Raw genomic sequence first — 5,982 nt, forward strand, 5'->3', positions numbered from 1 at the left:
TTTAACTTTATTCACAATAGGATTTACCAAATCATTTTTCTCCAAAACTAGGAGAGGTAGATGCTTTATACACTAGCTGGCTGTACTGGGAGTCCAGTCAGCAAAAGACTAGCTGTATCCAACGTTCATTAATATGCTTTTGCTACTGCTCATTAAATTTAGTACCTCTGTGAGGTATTAAATAAATGCGCATTAGGTTGCCCTAATGTGCAGAAGTGAAAGTGCATGCATTTTAGTGACCCTTAATGTGCAGTAGCCTATTTTTACCACACATTCACATGGTTTTGATGAGACACTTTAATATGCAGTAAAATAGGCTACTGCACATTAAAATACATGTGTTCTACAAATAGCTAAACAGTGTGACTGAAGGCAAAGGGGCAGTTAATACTGCAGTTCATGGTTTGTGGTATACGACAGTTATTCCATCAGTCAGGTGTGTGGCTTGCGTATCAATATATTGTGATAAGCCATGGCTTTTATACTAATATTTGTTCTAAACGTATTCCTGTTATAATAATATTGTGCACCTCCATTTCCCTTAGTAGCCCGTACACAGGGAATGAAGAGTGAATAGTCTCAGAGCTGACAATAAATTACCCAGAGGGACAAGACAAGATGGACTCCCAATATCAACTGAGAATAGTTATACTGACACTTCAATATGGTGGAGCTGGAGATGACACTCAGGAATCTTTTATGAGAGGAGATGACAAACATGCCAATAGACAGAACAGCCCAGAAAACAAGGATCTGCTGCACAGAAAAAACTGGAGAGAGCAAACTAGAGCAGCTTTGGGGGTCATGGCTCTGCAGATTAGAAAGTAGCCAGCTGAGCTAACTTTGGGTGCTCAGGGATGAACTGACCCTGTGGAGGGCTTAACCCTTTGGAGTGGGCAGAGAATCTCTGGCTAGGTAGTCTTTCCCCTGCGTGCCTTCACTGAGGAGGAGCTGCCCGTTTTGCTGCTTGGAACTTTGGGGTATTCAGAGACCAGACAAGGTGAGGGTAGTAATAGGGAAGCGCTCCCCAGGGGGATCCCATGACAATAATATTAGGATATGCAATTTATATTAAAAATTTTCTTAATAAAGTTAGAATTAGGGCTATTAAACTCCACAGTTCAAGAGGTAAAATGATCATAATGGTTTATAATTAGGAAGAAGTTCTTCCTAGAGACATGTCCCTCTGAACACTGTAGTCCTATGTATTACTGTGAACACTGTAGTCCTTTCACAATGAAGCATGATATACTGGCCAGTGTCAGACAAGACCTGTGGGATCCAATATGGCTGTCTTCACTCCTATTTAACTGAAATAAGGTTATCACACTGTAATGAAAACATTTCTCTTACACTTTCTTCATTTTCTTATTTTCAAATCTGAAAAGCTTCACTTCAAGTCTCACTTCAAAAACCTTTTAATAGATATCAGACCCCCTTTAATGCTTATTTCTATGTACTATTCCGATTCTTCAAGACTCTTTATATACTACCACTACTACTTTAAACTAAATTCTATTAAAACAATTAAATAAGAAAGTATTTTCACTGTAAAGTAATTTCCAGTTTACTCACTAGAGCTTGTAATGCTTCCATGTTTACTTGAACTAAAGTCCTAACTTGTTCTCATTAGGTAGGAATTGTAAGCTTTGTGCTAAAGTAATTGGATTCTTTCCCTTTTATTGCCTTACTTGCAATAAAGGTTTAAATGACTGCATAAACATTTGAGAATTCCCATAAGGAGAGAAAGTAATGTTAGCAATTTACTATAAGCTTGCAGAAGGCTTGCAGATATGATTTTTCCTGACAGCTCTTATACTTTCACCATACTAGTTACTTTAATAAACATATATTCAAAAGCTGTTACAACTGCTGAATTCCTAGTGTTCTAGTCCTATTTTTGCAGCACTTACATCCCATATCAAAATAGACTGGGTAAAATTATTATCTTCTTTCATATAATGGATCATTTTGTTCTACCCATTATAAAAACTGCAATTAAAAACAATATTGAAGACTAAAATGTATTATTTAGTTTAAACTCCTTACATTTTTACTGACACTTATAAAAATAATTTTTTAAGTAGCATTTTTAAAAATATACACCTTGTAAATTTCTTGTTTACATTTATTTTAGAGTCACAGACTTGTTCTTAAAAAAAGAACTATTACCTGCTAAAGGCTCTCTTGCTCCTCAGTCCTACAGTTTGATAGTAAAATATGCATTCTTATTACTAGTTCAGCAAAAGAATGCTGATCCAGTTGCACAGTACAACAGGATGCAAGATGATTGTGAGAATGTAGCAATATCTTCTTCAGATTTATACATCTGGAAGCTCTATTCTGTATAAATAAAAACCCCACTGGTGAGTATTTCTATTCAAGTATGAGAGACTTGTCTCAGGGACCTGTCAACAAAATATTTATTTGAAGCTGACAACTGAATGAGTGGCATTGACCAAAACAACTACTCTAAAAGGGCAAATGTCATAAACTCTAGAATGTAAGAGTATTCAGTATAGCAAATATTGATTACTCTTCTGAACTGATGTCAGATATATTGATTAGCTGGTGTAGGTAAGATAGTTTAGTGTTATTACAGAATAGGCGGCCAGGGAAACTGATGGCGGTAGCACTGGTTTAAACAAAATTCATGTATTCATGAAATAAATTAATCTAAATGCATGGTTATAGCAGCAAAGCAAATACATTCATTATAAGTTTATATGAAATGGACCTTGAGTTATGCTTTATTATTTTAGTAATATGACGACATAAAATAAGGAAGTTACTAGAGCTCTTTCTCCAGGCATGTTCTCCATACAGGTGGGCTCAGCCATTAAGTCTTGTGATTAGAGACCTTTGCTTTTTTACTTCAGTAGAGCCAGTAGAGGGTACAGCAGCTCCTTTCGTCAGCCCCCTTGTACCAAAGGGATAAAACACAGTGTGCACCTCCATGTCCCAGCTTTCTCTCAACCGCAGTTTCAGAGGCAGACTCCAAGTAAAAAGGGGGGAGACGGGGCAAACAGATGTGTGTGAAGACATATCACAATACTCATAAATAGCATTTTTTTCTCCCTTGTGCAACTGATCACACACACTGTTACATATGGGTGTATGTAACAAAGCCCATAACACCTGGAGGTGAGACCTGGATTTTCCACAGCTGAGACTGGCTGGAATACTGCTCTACCAAAAGTGGTAATCACTCCAGGAGGCCTCCACACTTCCATTGTACTTAGTTTTGAGTTTCAATTAATCAAAAACTTCTGTTTTGCCAGGCCAATCCCTGCAGCACTTTCTGCCCTTTCTTAGATTGGGATACTTAATGTGGTCTCTTTAAAGTACAACAGCTCGCTTGGATTTCTTTCCCCCTAAGAAATCTCTCTCAGACTCTAGTACACTGGGAACACAAATGTGGCTGAGGATCTCTTTGAACCCTAATGTTAGTTTTTCAGTAAGGGTCAGTATATTGGGGAAGTTTCAGAGGACTGGGGAAAAACGCTAAATAGTTAAACAAGATAAACCTGAAAATTGTTCCGCTAGCCTGATATTCTCAGTCAGAGAGATGACGATAGAACATAGTCAGAGAAGGTGAGCACAGTTATTGAGTCAACACGGCACCCATGTTTTGTCCTGAACTTAGCGCTATTAGGGTGTTCCAGGATGACAACTAGATCAGGCCCTCCACACACAGTTCTGCCTATTTCTGGATTCCCATGAGTGCAACACAGGATCTAGGGGCGTTTTTACACATGCTCTGGGAGTGTGGGTGGGTAGGGGAAGGGGAAGGGCTTTAGTTAGAATAGCTCTTGGAGCCACTCTACTTAAAGTGCCCATAGTGTCTCAAATATTGGTGTCCCCATTCTTCAAAATGGCACTGGGGGCACTATCTAAAGCTCACTGAAGGAGCTTTAGTTTACTGGCCCCTGCCACCATTTTGAAGTGTGGGTATGCTGTTACATCAGACGTGGAGGCTGGCTGGAGCATGGTAATTGCCACGCACCAGCAGACTTGATTAACCGAGTCTGCTCTAGGGCACTGTAATTACAGTGCATGGGAGCAGCCTCCTGGCTCATGTATAGGCACCCTAGGTGTCTAGTTGATCAGATCGAGGCAGTTCTGCACACTAAGAACTACAGGCACCTACAGAACTTTCACGTCAAAAAGGGAGGTGCCTAGTAGGTTAGCCAACGAACAGGACTTTTGGGAATTGTAATTTTGGACTTAAGTTGCCTTTAAGCATCTAAACCCTATAGAATCTGACCCTAGAAAATGAAAAGATGGCCAAAGCCAGCACAGAATAAGTTTCAATACAGCCCATCTTTCCAAGTCGCCAGACTATGTTGGATAATAGAGCTTTGTGAACACCTCTCTCTACAATGTACCATACAACAGAGGGCTTCAAATTCCATTGTGTTATCTAGCAAAAAGACCACAGTGAGATATTTGAAAGGGCTGGGCTTTCAGCATGGGTTAGAAAGGGACTCAAACAGCATGGTGTCTGTGGCTTTTCCCAGGTCCAGGCTAATTTCCCAGGCTCCCTCCCTATCTCTTTAACCTACCACTTGCTGCAACTCATTTCATATAAGTCTGCCAAACTGCATTAGGTCTGTGATTCCCACCTGAGCCCTCCTTTGCCAGATGCTTCACAGAAAACTAGGAGACTGAGCACAAAGATACTGCTGTTCTAGATTGACCAGATTTTACATTCTAACATCTTTCCTCCAAAAAACCTCCCACAAGTAGGTTGGATCAGTTTACAAAACTGGATTATTCACAGTAAGAAGCTCCTCTTAAAAGCCAAATCTTACACTTAAGTGAAACAAGCGGCAACACAGATTCCCAGTTTCCACATGTTAGTAATCTGTCCATGGACTTCTCATCAATAGACTTGAAAAGTTGAGAATTGAAGAATTACTAAACAGATCAAGTAAGACTTTGGCTATAGACAGATACTCAGTTTCGCCTGGGACAGTCATTGCTCTCCCAGGAGAAAACACAAATGTACAGATGCTCAGGATTTTTCTCCCAAAATAAAAATGACTGTTCCAGGAAAAAAGTAACCTGGGAAAAAAACAACAACCAGGGTTTAATGGGAGAGTGAATGTCTAATACAGGTCCTCTAACTTTAGAATCCACACATTTAGTTACAAGGGTTGGAACATACCACCATCTTCTCACGGGCACTAAAATTAGTTCCCAGAATGATTTTGCTTATCCATTTGGAAGCCGATTGTGATGTTTTGCTGGGTCACTCAATGATCCCTCACAGTTGGCATCTGCATGCTCACTGATGAGCACAGGATTGCAAGCCTGTGTTTTTAGAGATTTTTAACTTCAAAGAATGCATAAATATAAAATAGAGATCACTTTGGAGGCAAGCATAACCCCTTCTGTGGTCCTGTACCCATCTAGGTTCCCATACAGTTCACCTACACGATAGGTATTGTAGCAGGCTATTTATTGTGTACATCCATCCTTTAATTTATATTTTGTGATGATGAATAATTCCTGGGACTGCAGGAGTTGACAGAAGAGAGGTGACCGACTCATCACATGTTGAGTATTATACACAAGTTATCATGATCTGACAGAGGAGGGCACAGAATGTACACCATGCACTTTCTGCACTGAGCTTCAAAACTGAAATATTTAAATAAGGGCTCCAATTCAAATTTTCAGAAATAAGTGTAGATTTATGTTCATTTCTGCATATCTGAACAATGACATCTGTACTTGCAGGGGGAAAAAAAAGGGAAGTCCTTAAATAAACAAAGATGATGCAATAAAGATAAGGAAAAAAGTCTAGGGGGTAAGAAGAATTCAAGAGGAAGAAAATCATCTAAGAGAAAGCAAATTAATGTGTAGAAATTATTAGCTTCCTGACTTTCTCAATTAGAAGACATCTCCAAGTTTGACTTAAATCAACTCCATCTCTTTCCTTTTCACAGGAAGACCAAAGAAAATTTCTAGGGGGGG

General features: G+C 39.2%; 1 protein-coding gene across 2 annotated transcripts in view; it reads right to left on the reverse strand.

The window, feature by feature from the left end:
* The window catches only part of SMAP1 (small ArfGAP 1), a 275,010-nt gene that overhangs the window by 100,627 nt on the left and 168,401 nt on the right, over positions 1–5,982 (reverse strand). The gene's annotated exons all lie outside the window — the stretch shown is intronic.

This window comes from Gavialis gangeticus, unplaced genomic scaffold (genome assembly GCF_001723915.1).
Source record: "Gavialis gangeticus isolate Ggan-Ray unplaced genomic scaffold, GavGan_comp1, whole genome shotgun sequence".
Taxonomy (NCBI): domain Eukaryota; kingdom Metazoa; phylum Chordata; order Crocodylia; family Gavialidae; genus Gavialis; species Gavialis gangeticus.